The sequence below is a fragment of the Ictidomys tridecemlineatus genome, chromosome 1 (genome assembly GCF_052094955.1).
Source record: "Ictidomys tridecemlineatus isolate mIctTri1 chromosome 1, mIctTri1.hap1, whole genome shotgun sequence".
Taxonomy (NCBI): domain Eukaryota; kingdom Metazoa; phylum Chordata; class Mammalia; order Rodentia; family Sciuridae; genus Ictidomys; species Ictidomys tridecemlineatus.
In genome coordinates this window covers 75,248,265-75,275,185 of record NC_135477.1, presented here as the reverse complement: position 1 = coordinate 75,275,185, position 26,921 = coordinate 75,248,265, and the positions used below count along the sequence as shown (strand labels likewise).

General features: G+C 43.5%; 1 pseudogene; it reads left to right on the top strand.

The window, feature by feature from the left end:
• The first annotated feature begins 10,477 nt into the window (after window positions 1-10,477).
• On the top strand, window positions 10,478-12,465 carry LOC101961159 (neuropeptide Y receptor type 4-2-like; annotated as a pseudogene).
• The last annotated feature ends 14,456 nt before the right edge of the window (window positions 12,466-26,921 follow it).

The window sequence follows — 26,921 nt, the reverse complement described above, 5'->3', positions numbered from 1 at the left end:
TGTTCTATTTCATTTGAGTTTTGTGTCACCTGGTTCCAAAGGAGGCATTGTCATTTAATCCTCACTGCCACAACCTTGGAGGCCTTTTTGGGACCTCATTCCAAATGAATTTCACATTATTTATTTATTTATTTATTTATTTATTTATTTATTTATTTATCTATCTATCTATTTATTTATTTATTTATTTATTTCTGTGAAGAATGTCATTGGTATTTTGATGGAATCTGTATATTACTATATTGGTAGTGAAGATAGAGTTAGGCAGGCAGTCAGCTTAGAAAGGTAAATTGAGTCAGGTCAGATGAAGGAGGCCAATTTTGAGTGAGTCTGGAAAGTTGGAGACTGTCCCCTGAGGGATTGAAATGTTAATTCCTTTGCAGCTCTTCCTCTTTGCTTATCAAGAACCTGCCCCTGCTCCAACAGGTTGCTATGGTAACCTGTCCCAGAAATTGCCCCTCCCTACAGGGAGCTATTATGTTGTTAATTAGTTTATCCTGGGCTGCTCCCTGCCCTTCCCCCTTCAGTCCACCTGTTTCCCACCTTTGGCCATCCCACTGAGCTTTCCTGGGCCTAGTCACAAGCAGGAAGGGAATGATTATAGAGGAAGAGGGCAGGGGAACAAAGGAATCTTTGGACATAAAAAGGGCAGAATACCTCCTTTCTTGGGATACCAGGATACCAGCTATGGCCCCCTTTTCCCTCGGGGGAGAAGTCTATGTTACCCCTTTTTAAAAAAACCCTGCTTTATATGCTTGCCTTGGTGTACTTTTCTAATGTTCAAACTACTTGAGGGAGCAGAACTCATCACTGGTGAACGATGATACCAGTAGTATGACCATTTTGTCAGTCCTGTTTTTATATTGAACAGGTGAATTCGCCAACTTTACATGTGATCAAACGTGGTCAGATATGGCAATTTCATCTGGATCAGCTTAAAAAGTCCTTCATTACAGGACTATGGTGAGAACTAGAATGCAGTAGGATGGCAAGTGAAAGCTGATGTCTCCTCTGCCCTTGGTCTCCTGGGAAAGCTTGAGCCCTTCATGGTGAGGAGAGCTCCTCCCTCCTTGTGGTCTCTTTTCCAAGGTGGGGAATTGGTTTGTGTTGTTGCTGTGCAGCTCCCCCAGGGGGGTGCTGAAGTCTCTTAGGTGGGATTGGTGGAATGAGTGGGGAAGGGAACTAACATTTGATCAGCACCTATTATGTTCCAGGTTACAAAATGGGGAACTATACTTTGTTATGCTTGAATTCGGGACCCCCAAAGACCATCAGAGACCCAAGATCAATGTAAGCAGCAAAGAGGTGTTTATCGCGAGCTAGCTCAGTCCTCCGCACACACACACAGCAACTGGTGACACTGAGAGGCCCCTAGCCCAGGGTTTGCAGCAGTTTTATACATTCTTTGGAGAGGGCAGGGACTTCACATACATCATAGCATCCCTTAGCAAATCATCACACACCTCAGGAAAATCAAATAACAACTCTAAAACATGATTAGCACATTCACTGGAGGGAACAAGTTGGGTAGGGTGATTGGTCAGTACAAAAAGGGTATTCATTTGAACTGATTGGTTTAAGCTAAGAGGGGTGTACGTGCTGAACTACATGGTTTCCCAACAGGTTATCAACTACCATAAACTACTGGGAGGGTCATCTAGCATCCCAGGTATTTCCCTGTCTCATGCTGATTGGTGGCTACTAGGGGACTGCTTTGGATCCCCACCTAGCCTGACTGAGTCAGGGACACCTGATGCATCAGATCTCTCCTGTTATTTGTAGACAAACAACTTAGCAGGGTGGGAATGTGCTTAGGAGTGCTCTGTGGGTTTTCCAAGGACAAAGGCCATGTCCCTTCCTTGGACAGGTTATGCTCTGAGATAGAGGCTGGTTTTTCAACTTCTTAGCAAGTGGCTAGTAAAGCTCCTGAACAGGAGCTGGCCCACCCAATTACACCCATTTGCTCAAAGAACCAAGATAAAGATTTGACCAAAAAGAGAGCCAGGAGTGGAGAGCCCCACGTCCTATATATATGTTTTCATCTGTTCCTTCACCCCTGACCTGAGAGGGAGCCAGACCACTCTGCAAAATGGGCATTACTCTCCTTGTCCACTGCACAGCTGAGGAAACTGAGGCGCAGACAGTTTAAGTGATCCTCCAATAAGTACCCTCTCATAGAGGGCAGAGCTGGGATTTGAACCCAGGGCAACCATGTACCCTGGTGGTATGTGGAGGATCACTGGGCAATGCTCTGCTCTTTTCTCACATAGCTGGATGGTATCTATGCAATAGGGGATCTTGTTCTTGACTCCAGAGGTGACCTGAGAGCAGGCACATAGCCCTTTCTTTTGTGCAAAGATACCAGCTGCCAGGTGATCCACTCCCTTAATAGTTATATGAAGCCAGATTTAAAGTTAGGTAGTCAGTGTAGTTAGGTAAATCAGGTCTAATACCGAGTGAAATCTAAAATGGAGGCCATGCTGAGAATGACTCAGGGAAAACAGGACAACTCATGGAATGTTAATGAAGTCCTGAAAAGGCCCTAGGCCAAAGTCCACCTCAAAGAAGTGTTAACCAACAGCCCCAACAGATTTGGAGATAGCCCATCCCAGAGAAGTGATAATCCCATCCCAAAAGGTGATAATTAGGCCCACCTGTGTCCTACCCCTCAGGCCTTCCCACCTACATTCCATCCCCAAAACTATAAAAAGGGGAAACAACCGCACTTCCATGGATTCCACTTCTTGGGTCCCCTTCTTCCTCCGGGAGAAGTCTTTTCTGCTGTCCTTTAATAAACTTCTAATTTCTACTCTGATCTTGCCTCGGCGTGTGCTTTTCTGGTGTCATTCTTCAACATCGGGGAAGCAAGAACTTGTCACCGGTCAACAGCGGTAACAGTTATATGATCTAACTCTGGCCATTTCTAAGATTAGATCCTTTAGTTTCAAAACCAAAGCCATGATCCTTCTCACAAGGCTGAGTATGTGGGTCCCTTCTTTTTCTTTCTGTTTTTTTTTTTTTTTTTTTAAGGAGCCTCCCTCATGTATTCCTCTCCTCCCAGCACATTCTATTAAAAGAATTAGCCTTCTTGCTGACCAGGGCTCAAGGATTTGAATTGCTGCTGGCCTTTCCCCTGGAGTGTGTTTCTGGACATCTGCAGTCCCTGTGCAAATAGGGCTCCTCCAGACATGAATTTGTGGAGTTGGCTCCAGGATGGCTCCTTCCAGCCCCTACCACTCTAGGGAAAGATGCAGGGCCAGCAGATAGTTTCAGTTTTTTCTGGCCCCCAGTCATTTGAATCCTGCTTTATTGCTCTCTCATACCCTCTGCCTTGTCTCCAGAAGCAGCTAAGAGGGCTGATTTGGACTCAGACATCCATGTGAACTGGTGAGTGCTCTTAGAATGGGATGTCCTAGCCTATTGATGACCACTGTGAGTTAACTGTCCAATGGATCTCTGAGAAGGGGGCTGAAAGCCAGACTGACTCCCAATGCTGCCTTCTTCAGAGATATTCTTCTCCTGTCATTGCCCTCTCCACCAATCTATTCTGTATATCCAGATGACCTTTCTGGAATGCCTGTGGCATTCAGTGGCTTACTTAGCATCCCTTATCTGGCCACCTCTCTAGACTTAACATTTGCCACTTCCTTCCACTCGCCCTGGCTGCAGTTATTTGGAACTTGTAGCTGCTCTGTAGGAAGCTTTCCTCTTTCCTGTCTCTGCACCATGGTATTCTCAGCCCCCTCTTTTTTGTCTATTTGTAAGAGTGATTCCTCTTCAGTCTTGGAGTCCCAGATCAATGTCACTTCTCTCATCTCCATGCTCTCTGCCCCTTCTCTCATCTGCCAACTCACAGGCACCCCACTCCTACTGATTTGGGCAATAACAGTGTGACATTGAGGTCCATCTTCATTCCTAGTGGTCTGGTTCCCTCCTCTGGGATGGCGCTGGCTATCTGAGTCATCTTTGCAGCCCTGTCTCTAGACTAGGGCCTGACACATACTGATTGAGTAGATGAATGAATGAAGCAGTGTGCCGAGGGCCATTGCCAAGTAGGAATGACGCATCAAAATCCTTGCCAGTGTACCCCATGTTAAATGGACTTGCCTTGGAAATTTGCTGTGACCTTGCATGTGTGTTTGAGAAAGGTGACCCTGCTCAATGACCAGGGTGGATCCAGGATTAGGGTATATCCTGCAGGTTTGAGGAAGTATCCCGGTCCTTGGGTTTAGGGCATTCCCGGTTTAAGACAATAGGAGTTTTAGGGAAGTTGGAGGTTGAAGATTATTGCTGCTGGGAGTAGGGCGTGCCTGCTGCCTGAGTTCTCCTGGAGAGAAAGTATTTAGGACGTGAATTGTGCGGGAGATTTGGAATTTCCCCTGAGCATGTGTGGAGGCTGGTGTGAGATCCGGAATAAAGAATTGCTGTTTGAACCTATAAAGCTGTGTGGTGGCTCGTGATCTTGTGCCAAGCCGAGACATTGGCATTTGGTGGTCCCTACGCGGAACATCTGAAACTTGGAGGTGAGTAAAATCGCTCGTCCCTGAGGGAAGGCGAGAGTTGGGTGACCATTTCAAAACACAATGTGTTCTTGTTTTGATTTATTTCGTTTTTCTTTCAAACTACCTATCCCTAGAAATTTCTCAGGCAAACTGGGAAAAATGGTTGACTCAAGGTTTGAAGTTTGTCAGCCCTGTGGAAGAGAAAATTGATACAGCTAATTTTTATGCAGTTTTGTTTCAAATAGATCAAGGTACAGACAGACATGGGTTATATTTAACCCATGTTAAAAATATAACATGGGTTATATTTTCAGAATTTGAGATTTGAGACAATCAAAATATAACATGGGTTATATTTTCAGAATTTGAGATTTGAGACAATCAAAATTACTTGGAAATCAGAAAGACTAATGTGGGTTCCTCAGTGGTCCCTGACTAAAGAAAACATACAAGTAGCCCATGATCTGGTCAAACAACAATTAGCGGAAGAACATTTACAACCTTCCATATCTCCCCATAATACTCCCATTTTTGTCATCAAAAAGAAATCTGGTAAATGGAGATTATTGCAAGATTTAAGAGCCATTAATAATGAAATGGTTATTATGGGACCTGCTCAATCAGGGATTCCTCAATTGTCTGCTTTACCAAAAACATGGCATGTTTTACCTATAGACATTAAAGATTGTTCTTTTTCGATTCCAATTCATCCCGAGGATAGTCCACGTTTTGCATTTACTATCCCTGCATTAATTCATGAAGGTCCTGATGAGAGATATGAATGGAAAGTACTCCCTCAAGGAATGGCTAACAGTCCAACTATGTGTCAAATATATGTTAATAAAGCAATCCAGCCACTTAGAAATCAAAATCCTGAACTAAAAATATTTCACTATATGGATGATGCATTATTAGCACATAAAGATAAAAACACATTGCTGGAATGTTATGCCACACTTACAAACTTACTAAAAAATTATAATCTAGAGATAGGAATAGATAAGGTACAATTAAATTTTCCAATTAATTATTTAGGAGTTCTATTATCCTCAACCATGGTCCGTCCACCAAAAATTCAAATACGAGTAGATCAACTCAAATCACTTAACGACTTTCAAAAGTTATTGGGTGATATAAATTGGATAAGGCCTTATCTAGGCATACCAACAGGAGAGTTGGGACCTTTATTTGATATCCTAAAAGGTCCATCAGATCCAAATTCACCCCGAATGTTAACTCCTAAAGCTAGAAAGGCATTAAAAATTATTGAAACATATATGGAAAATATGCATCTAGATAGAATTGATATAAGTTTGCCTTTATTATTTATTGTACTACCAACAAAAAATATTCCTACAGGAGTATTTTGGCAAGAAGGTCCATTATTGTGGATACATTTATCTTATTCTCCTAACACTATTTTTACTAGGTATCCTGAGGCTGTAGGACAATTAATACTCAAAGGAATAAGAGCAGCAAAGGGAGTGTTTGGAATTTCTCCCAATAAAATTATTACTCCATATTCTATGGAGCAAATTGATGAGTTAGCTAATGAGTTAAATACATGGGCAATAATCATGTGTAAATCGAATATTTCATTTGATAATCATTTACCATCTAATTCTTTGTTGTCTTTTGGTCTAAGCATCCTGTAGTTTTTCCTAAAATGACAAGAAAAACACCTATCTTGAATGCTCCAAATATAATCACTGATGGGTCTAATAATGGTACAGCAGCAGTAGTTACCCCTGATCAAACTTTTACATTCTTAGTAGCCAAACAATCAGCTCAAAAGGTAGAGCTTAATGCAGTTTTACAAGCTTTTGTGATGTTCAAAGATTCTGTATTTAATTTATTTTCTGATAGTCAGTATATAGTTAATGCTATAATATCCCTTGAAGATGCTGGTAGGATTTCCCCTTCCTCTACTGTTTTCTCTTTGTTTTCCACTATACAAAGTCTAATCTGGGACAGAAAAGATCCATTCTTTTTTTTTTTTTTGAGATTTTTAATATTTATTTTTTAGTTCTCGGCGGACACAACATCTTTGTTTGCATGTGGTGCTGAGGATCGAACCCGGGTCTCACGCATGCCAGGCGAGCGCGCTACGGCTTGAGCCACATCCCCAGCCCCAAGATCCATTCTTTATAGGACATATTAGGGCACATACAAGATTGCCTGGAGCCCTTAGTTTGGGCAATGATTTAGCAGATAAAACTACACATGATGTACATATTTTCTCTACACTAGAAGAAGCTACAAATTTTCATAAAAAGTTTCATGTTAATGCTAATACTTTACAGAAGCGTTTTAAAATAACTAAGGAACAAGCCAGGTATATAATAAAACAATGTCAAAATTGTGTGACCTTTTTACCACAAGTTAATCTTGGAGTCAATCCTAGAGGACTGATACCTAACCATATTTGGCAGATGGACGTCACACACTTGCCAGAATTTGGAAAATTAAAATATTTACATGTTACAGTTGATACTTCTTCTGGATTTTTGATGGGCTCCCTTCATGCCGGAGAAAAAAACTAAAGATGTTATAGCTCATTGCTTACAAAATTTTGCCACTGTGGGTGTTCCTAAACAGTTAAAAACTGATAATGGTCCTGGTTATACGTCTACCTCTTTTAAACAATTTTGCTCATCATTTGGTATTACTCATATTACAGGAATCCCACACAATCTACAGGGACAAGGCATAGTTGAAAAAGCTCATCAAACTATTAAAACGTTCTTATTAAAGCAAAAAGAGGGAATTGGAAAGGGGTATATATCCCCCAAAGATAAACTTAAAATAACCCTTTTTACTCTAAACTTTCTAAATTTGGATTCATCAGGACTTAGTGCTGCGGAAAGACATATGTATCCAAAAAATGTACATAAGCCTAAGGTACTTTGGAAAGATATTCTAACAGGACAATGGAAAGGTCCTGATCCAGTTATTGTCTGGAATCAGGGTTCCATTTGTGTTTTTCCACAGGAAGAACAGCAGCTGATTTGGATTCCAGAGAGGTTAACCAAAACAATTTCTACAGAAAAAGAAGATGATTTGACTGAAATCCATAACAGCTGATATCCAGAGCTCCAGCTTGGCTATTCTCACATCTGCGACAGTGATTAACCACAGTGCTTTCTTTCAATATCTATTTTATTATTGCATTTTTCCCACATCGTAAAGTTCTATTTTATTTTTTGAGCTCATACAAACCTAGGTTAATGTTTTTCTGATCAGTTTTGTTTTTTGACTGTGTTTTATTTTTTGACTGTGGAGTTTTTAAACATTGCAATGGAGATTTTACCTAGGTAAAGCTACAAGGCCGTTATTGTCTTATATGTTGTATGTTATGTGTGCACTGTTTTGTGTTGTATGTCTGTATGTGTGTATGTCCATATTTCATATATGAGGAGCGCTCATGAAAAAATGGATCCGAATTTTTTTTTTATTCATGTGATTTAAATAGTTTAATTTAATTTAGGTATACAGCTGTTAAGGATTGTTTTTAAAGGTGGTTAACAGATCTGTTTGCTTACTAATTTAAATTAGGTAAACAGCTGTTAAGGATTGTTTTTAAAGGTGGTTAACAGATCTGTTTGCTTACTAATTTAAATTAGGTAAACAGCTGTTAATGATTGTTTTTAAAGGTGGTTAACAGATATGTTTACTTTCACCTTTCCTTTTCATTATATTTAATAATTCTCTTCAGGATAATGTCTCTTTAGCATCATTGCCAGAATTCCCATCTCCATCCCAGTGCCGGTGAAGACTAAGAAAACCAAACTACAGCTTCTATGATAGCTATCACAGTAAACTGTATAAACTGATGCATCAATGAATATAACTCAACAAGTAATGCTCAATCAAGGACTTGATTTACTTTGGGAGGAAGTGGACATATTGATAGACTCCTCCGATTTGAACTGCTTGCAGAACTTGCCTGGACTATATATCAGTTGCATGCATTGTGAACTATCGTCTGGTGCAGCAAATTGTGGTACTGCTGGCATATCTTTGCTGATGGTGTCACCAGAGATGCAATTTCCTTGCCAGCGCACCCCATGTTAATTGTGGTAATGCTGGCATCTTTGCTGATGGTGTCACCAGTGACGCAATTTTTCCAAAGGAGCTGTCAATTGGCTTGGTGTCATGGCATTTCTGTATCCTCCTCCCTTCTACTAGTAAAGGCTAAATTTGGGGGCCAACAGAGGTGAGGCAAAGAACCTCACCCCCCCACTGGCACCAAGGCTAAATTTGGGGGCCAACAAAGGTGAGGCAAGAACCTCACCTCCCCACTGGTGCATAGGCTTATCCACAAGCATGGCTGAATGCTGGACCGGTAGTCAGTGACAGGTTGATCAGATTGCAGTGGATTCAACATAAGACAGGAAGCTGACGCCTAAAGGTCAGTTCTCCCATGATGGGTAAGAACCATATGTTGAATTGGACAACCTACAAGGCATGGTCCTTAAGCCACATTGCTTGTTGTTTAATTAATCAGAAGGGGGGAGATGCTGAGGGCCATTGCCAAGTAGGAATGATGCATCGAAATCCTTGCCAGCGTACCCCATGTAAAATGGACTTGCCTTGGAAATTTGCTATGACTTTGCATGTGTGTTTGAGAAAGGTGACCCTGCTCAATGACCAGGGTGGTTCCAGGATTAGGGTGTATCCTGCAGGTTTGAGGAAGTATCCCGGTCCTTGGGTTTAGGGCGTTCCCGGTTTAAGACAATAGGAGTTTTAGGGAAGCTGGAGGTTGAAGATTATTGCTGCTGGGAGTAGGGTGTGCCTACTGCCTGAGTTCCCGCTGAGTTCTCATGGAAAGAAAGTATTTAGGATGTGAATTGTGCGGGAGATTTGGAATTTCCCCTGAGCATGTGTGGAGGCTGGTGTGAGATCCGGAATAAAGAATTGCTGTTTGAACCTACAAAGCTGTGTGGTGGCTCGTGATCTTGTGCCAAGCCGAGACATTGGCAGCAGTGACTATTTTCTACATCCCTCCCTGACCAGTAACTCCCCTCTGATCATACTACAGTTGGTGGTTTGAATTTGCTGGTGTTGCCCCTCACTGATGACCTTGCTCTGCTCTGGCTAATGGTCAGCCAGATCCTTGAGGTTTCTCTCCCATTTGTTGCATCTGAAGCCAGCACAACAGTAGCAGTTGTGGCTTGCTTTTCTACCTCAAATTTTGAACTTTGTGTTTCATCCTGGTATATTTCATTTTGTCATGTTTAACTCCAAATAGTACTTTTTCCTAGAAAACCATGGTGCTGGCAAAACTGTCCAGCCTCTTGAAATATGGAGCCTAAATAACCACATTGTAAGCTGTCAGGCAAATTCCTGATTTGACCTTATAAGTGGCTCATTTCTATAAGTCAAACAAGACTAATCTCTATAAGTCAAATGTACAATGAGTGACATCTATGACAGCTGATAAATTGTTATTAATCTATGTCTAATCTGACCTCACTCTGTAAGAATTGCCTTTAAGTTAGAAGTTGCTCAGGAAGGACACAGTTATGTTGAAAAATGGGTGTTGCTAATACAAAGGAAGTACAGATTATCTCAAATAGGATGTTTTTCCATGAATAGTGTTTCTCAAAATAGGGCCTGACAATCATGTTCATCAGAATCCCTTAGGCCACTTGTGAAAATATGGATTCCTGGGCCCCATCCCAGACCCACTTAATTGTATTCCAGGGAGAGGAGCCCTGAAATCTGTCCTTTCAATATGCTCCCAAATAATTTTGATGTTTAATGAAGATTGAGAACTGGGACCTTATGGGACTAATGATAACTAGAGAACCTGTGAGCCTGTGTGGTGGGTCATAGTGATGCATGTTGTGATAGGGCAGGGGACTCTTCAATGTCACAATGTCTGTCATTGGCATTACTTCTTTGAGGCTCTTGAGTCCAAATTCCAACTTAATATTGGAGTGGTCCCTTGTGCTGAGGAGGCTCCAGGGAGAATGAACAGCCTGTGGCAAGGCATAGAAGTGTGGAACTACCTGGTGCGTTTAGGAACTGGAAAGAACATCAGGTGACTTGAGCATACACATGGTGTGGGATCCAGGGAGAGAGATGTCCTTGACCAGATGTTCATGAACAATAATGAGAGCAGATATATACTGATGTGATGGAGAGCTAGTATTTGCATTCCTAAAAGTCATCACCTTTGACAAGTTGTCACCTGAGAAATATGGCTGGCCTGGCAGGTAGGGGCTGAGACCAAGAGGGTGCATTTTGTGCTGAGTTCCAAGAAATTCTTCTGTCCTGAAGAGCATGAAGTGAACAGAAACATTTATTGTTGCCTCCAAATGGTAAAATGTGTCAAGGGGTTTTCTGAACAATTCTGCCTCGGAACTCTGCATACAACTCCCCAACTACTTTATCATCAAAACAGATGAATTCTGAGGTGAGAAGGAATATATGGAACAGATTCTGGTATCACACAAACCTCGGTTTGTATCTGGAACCCATTTTTTATAAGTTGTGTGGCTGGGGGCAAGTTGACTCTCACGTCTCTGAATCTTAGATTCCTCATCAATGAAATGGGTTGATATATACCTTTCAGAGTAAACCAGCTAACATATACAAAACACCACACATGATCCCCAACATGCAAAAGTGCTTCCTAGAAGGTAATGACTATTTGATGCCAGTCTCTTCCCTTGAGCCTTAGGTTATAGCTCCTATTGTCCCAGTTCCTTGGGTGACAGCTCCTATTGTCCATTTATTGGGATGGAAGCAGCTAAGAACCTTCTCCGTGGACCGTGCTTCTCCCTGGATTCCATTCTGGAGGCATGATCCCTGAGTCCCATTTGTCTGTCTGCCTCACAGGCTTCACCTGTGAAGTGGGCTGCTTAGTTCAAGAGCTCCTGGAATCTTCTCACATCTACCCTGAACACCTCTCACTTCCTGGCCTTGTGCTTCCCAGGATCCCCACAGGGTGAAAACAGGAGCCAACCCAAGGATGTCCTATATAACTTCTCTGACCACTGCCAAGATTCTGTGAACCCAACGGTTTTCATCATCACTTTCTACCACTGTGGGGGTCCTAGGAAACCTTTGATCATGAAGAAAAAGAGAACAATGCTATCAATCTGCTCATTGTCCACCTGGCCTTCACTGACTTGCTCAGGGGCTTCATCTGCCAGCCACTCACAGGACTACTGGTTGGATCTTTGGCAAGGTCCTCACAAGATGCAAGCCTTCATCCAGTGTGCATCAGTGACAGTCTCCATCCTCTCACTTGTCCTTGTGGCCCTGGAGAGGCATCAGCTCATTATCAACCCAACAGGCAGGAAGCCCAGCATCTCCCAGGCCTCCATGGGAATTGTGGCCATCTGGCTCATTGCTTGCTTCCTTTCCTTGCCCTTTCTGACTAACAGTGTCCTGGAGAACGTCTTCCACAACAACCACTCCAAGGCTCTGGATTTTCTGGTGGACAAGGTGGTCTGTACTGTATCTGTACCACCATCGCATTAGCTGTACCACCTTCTTCTCTTCCAGTACTGCACCCTCTGGGCGTTATTCTGATCTGCTGTGGACATAACTACCAGCGCCTGTGGAGGCAGGGGTGTGTGTTCCCCAAGGGCACCTACAGCTGGCAAGCTGGGCACATGAGAATGATCAGCTGGATGCTCATGGCAATGGTGGCTGATTTTGCCATATTCTGGCTGCCCTTGCGTGTGTCCAATACCTGGAGGGCTGGCATCATGAAGTCATCCCTGTCTGTCACAGAAACCTCATCTTCTTGGCGTGCCACATGATTGCCACAGCCTCTACCTGTGTCAACCTGTTAATTCATGTCTTTCTCAATGCCAACTTCAAGAAGGAGGTCAAGACCCTGGTGCTGACCTTCCAACAGAGTTCCCCCTTGGAGGACTTGAGCATTTGCCCCTGTTCACAATGCTCTGAGTCTTTGAAGCTAAGTGGAAGATCCAACCCCATTTAAACAGGCCCTAGGTTTCTCTCTGTTATTTTCCTTGCCAGGCCTTTCAATATAGCTAATTGGACATGCTGCAAGCTGGCAATCCCATTGTTTAGTCAGCTTTTTTCTTGCTGTGTCTAAAAGACCCAACCTGAACAATTGTAAAGGAGTAAAGGCTTAGTTAGGGGCTCAGAATTTCAGCATTCTCAATCCATAATCAACAGGCTCCATTCCTCATGTCTTGAGGTGAGGAAGAAGATCATGGCGGGAGACTGTGGTAGAATAAACCAGCTCACATGAAGATCAGGAAACAGAGAGAGACTCTACTCCCCAGATATAAAATATATACCTCATAGCCACACCCCCAAAGAACTACTTCCTCCAGCAACACCCACCTGCCTCCAGTTACTAATTGGTTAACCCCATCAGGGATTAATTCACTGATTAGGTGAAGACTATACCCCATCATTTCTCCTCCAAGCTCTCTTGCAATGTCTCACACTGAGCTTTTGGGGGACATCACATCTAAACCTTAACACCCATCATTTCTGGATTTTAGGGCCCAGATAGACTGGCAAGATTCTATTTTTGCATTATTTGCCTTGTGAAGCCTGACCCTCGCATAGTTCTGCTGTTTATTTTTGGGAGGATTTTGTTCCAGATTCTGCAGTTCATGGTGCACCTTGGGGCTTGAGCTACAGGATGGCAGAGCCAGAGGTGTCTGTCTATGACAGAAAGGGTTCATTGTATTAACTCAGCAACAGACGCCTGGCCTGGGAAGCCAGGGAGTTTTCCCCACCAAAAACCTTGAGGCAACTGTGAAGTGAGGAAAGAAGCACTTGGAGAAAGAGCTCTGAACCTTGGTCACCCCCTGCCCGCTGGGAGGGATGACATGTGTGTGTATGTGCTTCACAAGTGGCAAGAATTCCACAGATTCCAGGCAGTGTGATTCCTGTTGTGCCATTAGCATATCCAGCTGAAGAGGACAGATCCTGTAGTCTTGAGTCCTCAGGGCCCTCTGCAGAAGGAGTTTCTACAGTTCACACCCTACTACATTATTTTTCCCATTCACTGTGCCTGTTACCTTTATGGACATAAACTTACAAGGTTGTCAACACTTGGTGAATGACCTCTGTATTGCCATAGAGCGCTTACCCTCCATGCCTAGGACAGGTTCTGGCAAGGGAGAGAGCACCAGAAAAGATTTCCCTTGCAGATCAATGGTGAAGATGCCACTTATAGCTGAGTATTAGACCACAGCCACGTGCCGTGCTATGGTCCAGCATGGAAAGGAGTCAGGGGTCAGCCTGCTGTCCCCATAGTCTCTTACTTGCCCTTTCTTCGTGCCAGGACCTCTCTTGACGAAAACCCTGGATACAAACTCTGTGGCCCTCCCTTGTGCTGCCTCACTACAGAGGCCTACCGTCCTTAAGGCTGTGTCTATAGCCTCCTTCATCCATGCCCTGACCACTGAGATGACTTGCCCTAGGCCACAGGCCATGGTTTTGTCAAAGTGTTCCCAGGACATTGGCATCCCAGTACCCTTCAGCAGGAGTAGGGAAAGGGATTCCTGAGTCTTACTTAAGGAGGCCCTGGCTGACAGGAGTAGGAGAGATGGAGAAAGTGAATGTGAATGTCTCCCTCATGGAGGTCAAGGCCAAGTTCCCTTGATCCTGAACCAGGTTCAATGCTTGGCATGGACGCACAGCCAGTAGTTGCAGAGAAGGACATGTCAAGATCGTTCCTGGGCCACCTTGAATGGGATGTCCTAGCCTGGCTCTTTCTATTAAGAACTACCCTGCAATGGAGTGGACAGTGACTGGACACACCATGGTCCCCTGGGGCAAGGTATTCAGTGCCAGAACCCTCAAGGATCCTCACTGTGAGAAGACAAGCATTGGCCCTGCACAGATGATCTAGCAAAGGGTGAGGCAGAAGCAGACTGCAGAGTCACATGGTATCTTTGGTCCAGGCCCTGAAAGAACCTGTGCAAGTGACGCCTGAGACAAGTGCTCTTTGAGTCATCTGTTTCCTTCCTAGAACTTTTTGTCCTGTCTCAACTTTGATCACATCTCCTTTTCAGTTCCTTTCTTTAAACCTTTGTCCGGGATTTTGAGGTGATTTTTTTGAGCCACTGTCTTGGACACAGCTTGTACTTATCCTCTGGTGCCATCTGCTGCCAAATAATCCAGGTGACCATCTGTAAGCAAAGCCCAGACTCTGGCATACCTCCTGGCAAGATGTCATTGTTCAAGTTTTCCAAAGAATTGAGGTCCTCATGCTTCTCCAGATGATCTCATGCAAGGGCCTGAAGTTTGCTTCTCATTATTAATTTCAATGGTGCCAAGATGCTTGGAGACAAAGATGCTTTATGGTACTGGCATATGTGAGGACAGAAGCACCAGACTGAGTATGAAGATACTTGTTATAAGGGATGGGGTGGTGGGTGGAAGTCTCACTGTCCATGTTCTGTGCCTCTCTTTCCTTGCTTAATGTGACACAGTACAACTGAATGGCTGTTTCCTGTTCATGGTTCCCAATGACCTCAGTTGCTTTGATGCCAGATCCTGAACACTTGCTACCCAAAGTATGGTCAGAAGACTAGCAGCCTCTACATAGAGGTGTCAGATATGTTGAGTTATTGTTGCCACTCCAGACCTGCTAAATAATAATCCATATTTTGTCAAAAATCTGCAGCTTAATAGATGCACATTAAAATTAAGAAGCTTTGCTCTAGGATTAACTTGGAGCTTAGGGTTACTGGGTGAGCACTTGCAAACACCCACTCTGGGAATGGGAGTAGAGCTATAAAATCCTCATTCCAGACAAGTGTCTTCAAACCTTCTATTATAGGAAAAGGTGACTCAGTTTTGGTTGGTTATCTCATCTCTGGCTTCCTGTGGATATGTTGCTTGTCATTCCTTGCTAAATGCATATTTATATAATTCTACTCAAAGGAAATATGTCCATTGACATTTTTCTCTATTTCATTTAAAATATATCAACAACAGTTTTACTTATTGCTAGATATCATTTTTGATAAGTTTAGAAATTGCTTAAGTGAAAGTTGGTACCTCTCAGTATCTCTTAAGCTCCCAGAGGGGCCAAAAATTGACCTTGCCAACTGCAATGGGAGTTAACTTTCCTACAGGGGAGCATCATGGTTGAGATTGGAGACTCACACCCACAAAGATTGCCTGGGAACCCTCAGAGTGCATCATCTTACAGAATCCTGGTTGTGAAAGTTTAAATCTGCCTAAATCTAGCCCTTCCTTTTTTATAAATTATATTGACTTCTTTTCTTCAGTATGAAAGTAATCATATTCATCCTTGAACATATGCAGTATATACAGAAATAAAGTGCATTTTTTTAAAGGAAATCAACAATAGTTCCAGCATTCAAATATAATCACTACTTACAATTTGGGGACTCATTTTTTTTAGTTTATATACGAATAACTACATATGTATGCCTTGTTAAAAGGCATCTTCCCCAGTCCTAGCATGGAAACTGCTTCCCATGGTTCATCCCTCTGTGACAGCTAAGCATCCTGTCTTTGCATTTTTACAATCATCCAGTCAACATTTTTTATGAACTTCAGAGGTTTTTACATGAAATTCTGTTGAAATAACTGATGGGATTCCCTCCTTCCTGAGTGACGAAGAGCTTAGCATGCTAGACCCTATTATTGTTATTGTTATTAGGCCAAAAAATGAGAAGAGGTTGGGCTTGGAAGAGGGGCCTGAGTGTACCGGGGTCACCAGGGGGCTGGCTCTGGAGGTCTTGGAAAACTGCAAACAGGATCCCTTTACAGCTGGGGGAAGGAGCAGCCACCTCTGGAGGAAGGAGCCTCAACAGGTCCTGCTCCTAGGGGAAGCAGCAATAGGGAGGGGCAAACCCAACCTTGCCCCAGCTTCAGTTTCCCTCTGGTGCCTTGTGTTGGCAGGCTCCACTAGGGAGCAGCTGGCCACACTGACAGGGGAGTGCAGAACCTCAATCCTCAGTCGTGAAGTGGGATCTGTCACTGGTGCTGGGAGATGAAGGGCAGTAGCTTCCTTCCTGGCAGGTGCTACTCAGAGAAGATCTCTTTGAGCATTTGCTCAAGGCCACAGAGCTGGTGTGTGGAGTAGCCTTACATCAAATCCTTTGGTCTCTGGCTACTCTCTGCTTGCCACCACCTTAGGATTGCTGAAGCTGGTGCCTCCCCAGGGCTCAGGCAGAGGCTGGGCCATGAGACTCCAGGTTCAGTGGAAGCTGGGATGTGCTACCATGTAGGAGAGCTTACCTCACATCTGGGACAATTTACCAGGTGTGGGCTCCAATATGCTTCCTTGGGATGTGGAGCACTCCAGAGTTTCTGGAGTCTTCTGGTGACTTTGGGAAAGGAAATACAGTTCTCATCTGAGCTCTATCCTCTCAGACTCTCATCTTACTCTTGCAGTACACTCTGAACATGATGGTAGAGCACTCTTTAGAGTCCAGAGCCTTTGGGTTTGTCCCATCCCTTACTGCATGGCTGGAGTTTGCCATAAAAGCCCTTTGTGTGGGCACCATCTACACAGGCCTTCAGCCTTCCTTGAGAGTGGGTCTTAACTCACAGACTCAGGAGCTGCTTGGCACGGTAGCCTCTGGCCATATGTGTGTGACTACTCAGTACTCGAACTGAGATTTGACTCAATTCACACCTTCACAGTTTTCCTCCAGTGCCTTGTATTGGCAGGATCCACTAGGGAGCAGCTGGAGATGTGTGGAGTATGAATTTTCCCAGAGATTCAAAGCTAGCACCCTCCAAAACAATGGGAATTGTCTCATTGAATTTGTTTAGGTTTATAATGTGTCCAATAGTAGTATTTTAGTATATTGGGTTGAAGTATGAAAATTAATGTCACTTTTTTTTCACCTTTTAGAGTAGCTTTAGGTTCCCAGCAAAATTGAGCCAAAAGTAGAAATATTCCACATCCCCCATCCCCCTCACAGCCTCCCCAACATATCTCCCTTGGGAGCAGTGCATATGTTACAATCTTAACCACTCATCACGATCACCCAAAGTCCAAAATTAACATTAGGGTTCACTCTTGGCTGTGTACATTCTGAGTTTGGACAAAATATAATGATGTGTCTCCACCATGACAGTATTATATAGACTATTTTCACTGCCCGAAAATTCCTGTATACTCCACCCATTTATCCTCCTCCTTCACAACCCAGGTCAACAACTGCATGTAGTTGGAATCATAAGGTACTTAGCCTTTTCACAGTGCCTTCTTCTACTTAGTACTATGCACTTAAGTTCCCCCTGTGTCTTTTCCGGGCTTGCTAATTAAATCTTTCTTTAGTATTGAATAATATTGCATTGTTCAGATTTACCTCAATTTATCTGCTCACCCTGAAGGACAACTTGTTTTCAAGTTTTGGCAGCTATGAACAAAGCTGCTATAACCATCTACATGCAAGTTTTCATGTGGCTCTAAACTTTCAGCTTCAAGAAGCCCTGCTGCTGGACTACATAGTAAGAATATTTTTATTTTGGGAGAAACTTCCAAATGTTCTCCCAAAGTGTCAGAGTACCATTGGCATTGTCACCAGAAGTGGATGAGAGTTGCTGTTGCTCCATGTCCTTGCCAGCATTTGGAATTTTCAGTGTTCTGGATTTTGGTCATTCTAATAGGGGTGGAGTCATTGTTTGAGGTTCCCTGACAATGTTTGGTGGGGAGCATCTTTTCAAATGCTTGTTGGCCTCTGTGTGTCTTCTTTGGTGAGGTGTCATTTCAAGTCTTTTGGCCATTTTTAAAGTGATTTTTTTTCTTGTTGTTGAGTTTTCAGAGTTCTTGGTGTATTTTGGAGAAGTGATCTTTATTAAATGTGTCCACTGGATATATTTTTTTCCCAGTCTGTGTTTTGCTTCACATTCTCTTCATCTTTTTTGCTCTTTAAATGTGGCTTTATAGATGATTAATGATTACACTGTGACATGTGTTCTGTTCTTTGGGCAGTTCTGTCCAAGTGGTGCCAAGTGAACAGGGGTGCCCTTTAAGCTTTCAGCATGTTGGCACCCCATCTCTCATTTCAAGTACCTGGGTCTTTTACCACCTATGAGATCAGGGCATGCCTGGCTGTGGGCAGGGCCAACAGACCTAAAGCCCAGCCTTGGGGAGGGGCATATGCAACTAGTGAACTTTAACCTCATTATTTATTGGCACTTCTTCTGTGCCTGGTGTCACTGAGGCCCCTTGCAGATGGGCAGGTCCAAAACAACTACAGTGTACAATGAGATCAGTTATAGAGCCAGAGCATTGGATAAGAGACAGTCATTCTCAATGAGGGTGTGTGGAAGGATATATTTAGGTGATAAGCAGGTAAGCAGGTTAGGAAAAGACAGGAGACACGTCGTGAGCAATGGTGGGGTAGGGGGCACCCAGTAGGTGTAAGGACCTAAAGCAAAAGGATCTGATGTATTTGGGATGTGAAGGTGTTTGAAGGTGAGTCTGTGCAGTGACCAGAGATGTGATGTGGAAGTTCTCCCATCTCCAATTGAGCAGTTTGACTCTCTCATGTATGTGAGGAGACAACACCAAGAATTCCTACAGGGGCTGTCATTGTTAAATTTGAGGATTGGAAAGCTGCCTTTGGCTCAGTGAGGAGAAGGGTTTCAGCAGAATGATAACTAACATATTCAGCTGATTCCTGGTTTCCTTTCCCTCTTCAAGCTGGCCTCAGGGAGAATCTGATCTCTTGCAGAATTCCAAGGAAGCTTGCTCTAGCTGAATCCAGAAGATGATCAGTCCTGGTAGGACATAGCTGAAACTTCAGCCCCTGACCACACTGGAGGGGAGTTGCTGTTCCTTGATCATGGGGTAGATCACCAGATTTCTGCACACCTCACTATTACTGGATCCTGTGTTCTGGTCCCACCTGATAAAAGGCTCTGCTTCCTTGACTCTTTCAAGCCCAGAATCCAGGGTCACTTTCCTGGAGTCTGACCTCATCCCAGCTTGGTCTCTGTACACTGCCCTGGAAGAGGTCAACATACTTGTTCCTGAGCCTATCTCTGCAGGGTTCTACCATAAACCCTGCTCCATCAGGCAGTGGGTGGGATGTCAAGCAATTTTCCTTTTTAATAAAGAGTTTGGGGCCTTCAGGCCTTTCCCACAATAATTTGCTTTAGCTTGCTAAAGGGAAGATGGTCTCATCCACAAGCAAAAAGTCCTGTTGAATGCAGGGATCTGGAACAGGGTGAGCTGTGATAGGGAGCCCTGATGTGGCTGTATCCTCCTAGGCCTTCCCTCACTGTCCTGATCCTGGCTCTAGGATATACTCTCCAGGCATGCCCAGATCCCAGGAGTTATGGGCTCTGTGTCCAGTTCCAAGCCCTACACTTGTCCAGAAGAGGTGACTGGCCTTTCAAGCAAATTTATTTGGTCCTTTGACTGTCTTCTCATTGTTTAATGGAGTATATATAACCTCTTCCCTGAGGTTTGGAAGTCCTTAATTCTCACTATCTTGAAGTTTCCCTATTCGTCAAATGGGGTAGAATATTGGACCAGAATATTTTTCAGGAATCTGGGATCTTCTTAGAGCTTATTTCTTTATCTTTATGGGAAGTAGAATAAATGTGTAGTCTCCTGATTTCCATGAAATCAAGCAGAAGCCCTTATGACAGAATCAGTGCCAGGACCACCAGGTGGAACACCCAGTACACAGTGGAAGGTCCTTAATTTATGTTCAGATCATGGTCCCATTTTAATGATCACCATCCTGACTTTTCTGTCCCTGCACACCCAGGCCATGGTTCAGTTAGTTAATTCATTCACTGAAATTAACACAAGTCTTTTCACGTCAGAGCTGTGCAGCTGATTGGTAGAAGCCAGGTAACAACATCATTGTTTCTCAATACTGAGCATTAAAAGGCACATGGTACTAAATAATGAGCCATCAATGTACAAAATGCTGAGGAAAAATGAGTGATGTTCAGTGACCCACGTCATGGCATTGCTAGCCCACCACTGGTTCCTGGGGTTGGGCTTGGGCCCAGCTGCATTCCATGACACAGATCTTCAGTGCTGAGCCTTCCCAGGCAGTTTCTCTAGGGGACTCTATGCCTCCTCCTCCCTCCTTCTTTGCCTGAGCTGGCCGGGTGCTCGGGACTGGGCAGTGTCAAAGTGTTTAAGCCTTGGGGAAGTGACACATCCAGAGCACAAGAGGATTCCTCCTTCATGGAGAGTCAGTTCCATAATTAATGCATCCCACTGAATAAGAATAAAATGGTGAGGAAATCGGCAATGGGTCCTAATTAAGGTCTTATTTCAAGGCAGAGATCATCCCAGGAGGCTAATCTGTAGAAATAGAAATGGGCACCATGAAGGCCTTTTTCAAATGTGAAAGCCCAGGAGGTTCACCTGTGGGAACTCTCCAATCAAGTCCTTTGTCCCAGAGAGGTGGGGGTCTTGTGGTGTTGGGTGGAGAGGTGGGGGGTTGCTAAAGGACACAACCAACATCACTGACACTCTTTAACACAGATTTGGATCAGTGGTCATACCCCGTGTTAGATATACTGGGGTGCCACAAGGAGTCAAACATGTTTGGAAGTAGCTCAGCAAGGCAAATTTTACTTCTGCAGGAGAAGGTGTGCTACCTACAAAGTCTGGTGACCAAGTACACTTGGGCAGGCAGCCCACCCTACTTATCCCTATGCAGCACTGCCCCTTGTTTTGATAGGAAAAACTCGGTGTTATAAACTATGCAACTGCTAATTTTAAATGGGATGGACAACAAAATAAAACTAGGGTGAACAAAAGTGTGACTTGACTAGCAACAGTCACAGCCCCTTAATCAATTCAATTCCTAGATCTTGAGTCAGTTCTATAACTGCTGAATTTCTCATTCCTATCACGAATTACACTTGTAATTTAGTTAACTTGTCTGTGTTCTCTTACATTTTATTATGTTTCCTTAAATTAATGTTTGTTTGTTTGTTTATTTTTAAACTGGGTTGGGCAAAGGGAAGGGCTACAATTAAAATGACTGTGATTGGCTCTTACATCCCAATTAAGGGTAAATCCTATTTTCAGAAAATGAACCACTGGACTTTCTATTTCTCTTACCCAAAACCATATAAATCTCCAAATTGAATCTCCAGCTATCAGGTTCCCTCCTGCTTGGCAGGAGTTTTCTCTATTTTCACTTCAATAAATCCTACTCTGTTTACTCTTCCCTTTCATTATTGTCCACAGATTTCATTCTTCAAATTTGCAAAACAAAACTCAGAAGAAAATTGGCAAAACTGTGAGTCTGGTTTTATCTCAAAACTCTGGTTTCAAAAGTGCCTTACTCCCCCAGCTTTGTGTCCTCAAAGTCATCCCCACTCTTTTACTTTTTTTTTTCCCTGCTACAAGCTTTGTCACTGTGGCCTGCTAACTCAGTGAAGCACCACATTAGAAAAACCTGCCCCATGACTCTGCCAACGCCCTCAGAGCCACAGTATTCTACACTCACAGCCTCCACTCTCACTTGCCCATTACTTCTTAACTGAGGGTATTTTGGCTTCTACTGCTGCTGAAGTTGCCCTCTATAGAATCACAGATGGCATGGTCATCGCTGCCTGGTGATGCCCAGGGCCTTTCAGGCAGGACTCTCTCTCCAGCTGGCTTTCCCATTGTCTTTGCTCTGACCTCCCTCCTTAACTCCATTCTACCATATTCCTTATTTTTGGCTCCTTAAATATGACACATTGCCTTGATGTCTGTAGAATCCACATACATGTTCCAGTTCTTCTTAGAGCTGGTAAGAAAAAGGATGTTTCTTCATGTGGCTGTTATCCCCTTACGCACAGGGATTAGGCCTTTGTTTCCAGCACAGTCATCAGTACACTATGGGCCCCAGAGCAAATATCCCACGAGGAACAGGAAAATAGAAGTAGAAACTTGGAGATGAGCTGGGCCTCCAAGAGGGGAGCAGGGAAGGGCCAGGCTAGCAACTTCATCTTTCCAGTGGGGCAACTAATCAAGGCTACCGCCATTGCTGGCAACTAACTGTGTGGGGAAGGCAACTTTCCTTACAAAGCATTTAAGCTAGACTTTGGGGTTTAGGGAAATGGGGCTTCCCCACCTGTATTTAAGAAAGTAGGATGGTGTAATGTCCATTAAGTGAGGAGAGAACAACAGGGAAACAGACAGAGAAAGAGATACATAGAGACGGGGAAGGAGGAAGAGAGGGAGGCAGACAGAGAGAGGACCAGCAAATGCTAGTGCAAGCAAGTTCTCTGACCTGAGTTCAGTACTTTATCCTCCTTTCTTCCTTTTCCCTAGGAAGAATGTTGACACAGCAATCTACAAAATTTGTATGTAACAATACAGGGACCAATTAACCAAGGCTTGTGTTACTGTGCAAATATGCAAACTTCCCTCTACAGACAGGGATAAGCAGGTATTTGGCAGTGATTTTAGGATTACTTAACCAGCACAGCTCCAGATGACCTGCAAGCTGCTGTTCCCTCCTCCAGGAGGCCAGGTGCCCTGAAGCTTCTGTTCTTAGCACCCCCTGCTATCCTCTGGTCACCTCTATGGTCAGTATCTTTGGGTCATTATCATTAAAGTTGACATCTTCTTTACTAATTATGATCTGCTATATACATTCATTCTGTCATTTAATAATGAGAGAAAATGGATTCTGTGTGTCATCAGAGAATGGAGGTCATCATAAAATGTCTTTCTTGCCAGGCCCTGGGGCTTGTGAAGACAGGACTACAAAGAAGGAAAAGGCAGCCTGGAGAAGTCCAGAATTTATATAGAAAACATTTGTAATTGCTCTTTAGATGTGTTTTTTTTTTTTTTTTTTTGGCCCTGGGGATTGAACCTAGGGCCTCATGCATGCTAGGCAAGCACTCTACCACTGAGCTACATCCCCAGTCCCATTACTCATTAGATTTATATACAAAAATCCTTTTCCAGGTATCATACAGTGAAAAAAGGATTTTGTATATAATCTATGAGTAATAGGACAGGGGGGCTCAAGCTGGTTGATGATTGAAGAGCTTTGATATTGAAGAGTTTTTTTAAAAAAAATTAAAAATATGTTTAATAAAATGAACTGATATCTACACATTTTACATCTGTAGGATATTTACAAATTCACTTTTTTAGTATTTACTTAATTTTTACTATTTTTCCCTTATTTGGTTTCTGGATTAATTCCTGTAGTAACAAAATTCTGTCCAGTGAACTCTGTAACTTAAAAAAAAAACAAACAAACAAACAAAAAAAAACCTTCTTCTAGGGCTATCCTTCTTCTCCTAAGACCTCAGTTCTTTTAAGTTTTGGCACCATGGCTGGAGCTGGAGACTCCTTTAAAGTTTCCTCAGGACAGTTGGTTTGGCAGTTACCATGCAGGTATTGGCCCTGGCTAATTACTGAAGTAGTGAGTTTTTGGTGCCTGTGTGGTCATAATTCAAGAACATGAATTAAATAAGAATAAGTCTTACATGAGATCCAGCAAGTCATCTCCTGTGGCAATAAAGATGTATTGTAATAGGATTCCCAGAAAATTCTTAAATGTCATATAATACGCAAGACTGAACATATCAAGTGTTATGGTTTGGATGTGAGGTGTCCCCAAAAGCTCACATGTGAGACAATGCAAGAAGGTTCAGAGAAAAAACGATTGGGATATGAGAGTCTTAACCCAATCAGCGAATCAATCACCTGATGGGATTACTTGGATGGTATCTTAAGGTAGGTGGGATGTGGCTGAAGGAGGTAGGGCACTGGGAGCATATTTGGGGGTTTATTTTTGTTATCTGGCTAGTGGAGCTCTCTCTGTATTTCCTGGTCATCTTGTGAGCTGCTTCCCTCTGCCACACTCTTCATCCATGATGTTCAGCCTCACCTTGAGGAATGGAGTCTGCTATCTATGGACTAAGACCTCTAAAACTGTGAACCCCTAAATATACTTTTCTTCCCCTAAAATTGCTCTGGTTAGATCTTTTACTTGCAGCAGCAAAAGAGCTACCTAAAACAAAAATTGCTACCAAGAAGTAGGGCCCTTGCTGTGACTACCTGACCATGTGGAGTTTTATGGATTTGGTGAGAGGAATTTTGAGATGCTTAGCAGTGCCAACTGAAAATGCTTTAAATTGTTGTAAGTGGATCTTACTGGCCAATTCTGGTGCGAGTTCAGAAGTCCAGAAAACCATTAGGATGATGGACAGTGAAGAAAGGGTGCAAGAGGTTTCAGAGAATGGGGACTCTGAATTTGGAATTTGGACGAGAGGCCATTTGTGTTATGTTCTGGCTGAGAAATGGTCTGCATTATGCCCGTGTCCTGAGACTTTCTGTGAGGCTGATCTTAAAAGAGGTGGACTTCTAAATCTGGGAGAAGAAAGGTCTAGACAGCATAACATTCAGGAAGTGGCATGAGTATTGCTGGTGGCTTTTAGCAAATTTATTGTGATATTCAGGAGTAGAAAGCAGAGCAGAAAAAAAATCGAAAAACTTGGACTTGAAATGTGGAAGTTAAACTGGGGCTAAGAAAGTTGGCTTTCTTAAAGACATTATTGCCACTAAAGAAATCCTGAAGAGTTTGCTAGAAACAATAAAAAAGATGGCTTGAGGGCATCTTGGGACTTGGTAAGACTACATCCACCTCAAGGATGTAAAAATAAAAATGATCTTGAGCAGAGACCAGTGAGGCACCCTTTGTTCACAAGGGGCCTAGGAAGAATTTTCAACATGCTCAACCACTGAGACATTCAGAGGCTGCTGCAGAGTGTCTCTGGGTCTTGGCTAGTGTTCCAGATGGTGGCAGACCTTGGTGTTAAGCATGTGGTGCTGGTTCTGCAGGAATGCAGGATGCTGGAGTTAGGGGGTCATTGAGGCTTCCACCAAGATTTGAAAGGAAGGCCTGGGAGGCCAGGGAATATGAAGCAGGATCGAAGTCCCTGTGGACAGCCCCTGAGAGGGCAAGGCATGGAGATGTGAGGAGGACTCTGAAGCTGCAGTGGAGACCACCGAGATTAGGGAAGGCCAGTATGTGGGACATGGTCCTAGGAAAGCTTCAGGAATTCAGCAAGGACAAGCCAACAGAAAGGCCACTGCAACCAACAAGGCCACAGGGTGGAGCTACACAGTCCTGTGAAGAGAGCATCATGATGCATGTACTCCTGAAGCCAGACGTGGAACCGCAGGACATATTGGCCCAGCTGAATTTCAGTCTTTTAATTTCTGTCTCCTGTGCTGACTTTTGAGCCCCTGATCCTTGCCCTAAGTTGGGCACAAAACCTAGAAAACTGGCTTCTTGTTTCCTTTCCCCACACTTCTCTCACAGGGTCCACCCAATGTATCCCCTCAACCCAACTGACAAGTTCTAGAGTGAAAAGGGATTTATCATTTCCCCCAGGGCTGTAGTAATAAAGTCCACAAACATCATGGTTTAAAAGATGGAAGCTGGCCTTCTCATGCCTCTGGAGGTCAGAAGTCCAGCGTGGAGGTGTCACAGGGCTGCACTCCCTCCAGAGGCCTTAGGAGGATTCCCTTGCCTGTTCCCTCTGTGGGTGGCTCCAGGCTTGGCTTGTAGATGCATCTCTCCAGTCTCTTCCTCCGACACCACAGGCCCTTCTCCTTTATGTGTGGACCTCTCTTTCTCCATCTTACAGGAAACAGTGCTCACACCTTATCTGACAAAGTACTGGTATCCAAAAAGAAAGAAAGGAAACTTACAACAATTCAATAGTAAGAAAGCAACAACTTGATTAAAAATGGATAAGCCAGGAGGAACTATCTGACAAGTCTTAATTTAATTACAACTACAAAGAAATTTGTCTAAATATGCTCAGTTCCTCAGGGATCTGGCAATTCCAATGTGGACATATCTTTTTGGAGGGCCACAGTTCAATGTACTACATGATTTAATTAATAATTAAACAAGGACAAAGGGCAGAAAACTAGGACCATCCTTACACAGGTCTAAATGGCCTTCCAATATTAAAGACTCTGCTTACAGAGATTGCATGTCCCTATCCCACAGAGAACCAGGAGGAAAAGAGCTCAGATCTCTTTTGTGCTCACTACCAAAACCTTCCTACTTCCTAACATAGGCCTATTGGCTGATGGAAATTCCACTTGCTGTCTGACCCACATATAGGTATGATTCTGATTTTCCTTGGAAGTTAAGGTTATCCTCTCAAAACTCAATGTGGGATGGGGGAATGTGGGGAATTGAACCCATATGCAGGCAGAGAAGAGAATCCAAGTTTCAGGGGGGAGCTCAATTGGTTCCAGGGCCAGTGGAATACTTGACTTTCTAGAAAAGGAGGCAAGAGAGGCCAGGGGAGGGAGATGGCTTCAGATAAACCAGGGAAAATGGGGAGAGAACCTAGGGATTGAATGAATGCATGACACCTGAGCACTGTGGGGAGCAGCCAGGGGCTGGTTACTGGTGCACCTGCCTGAATAAACAGAAGAAGCTGCCTTTGTTAATTTCCAACAGC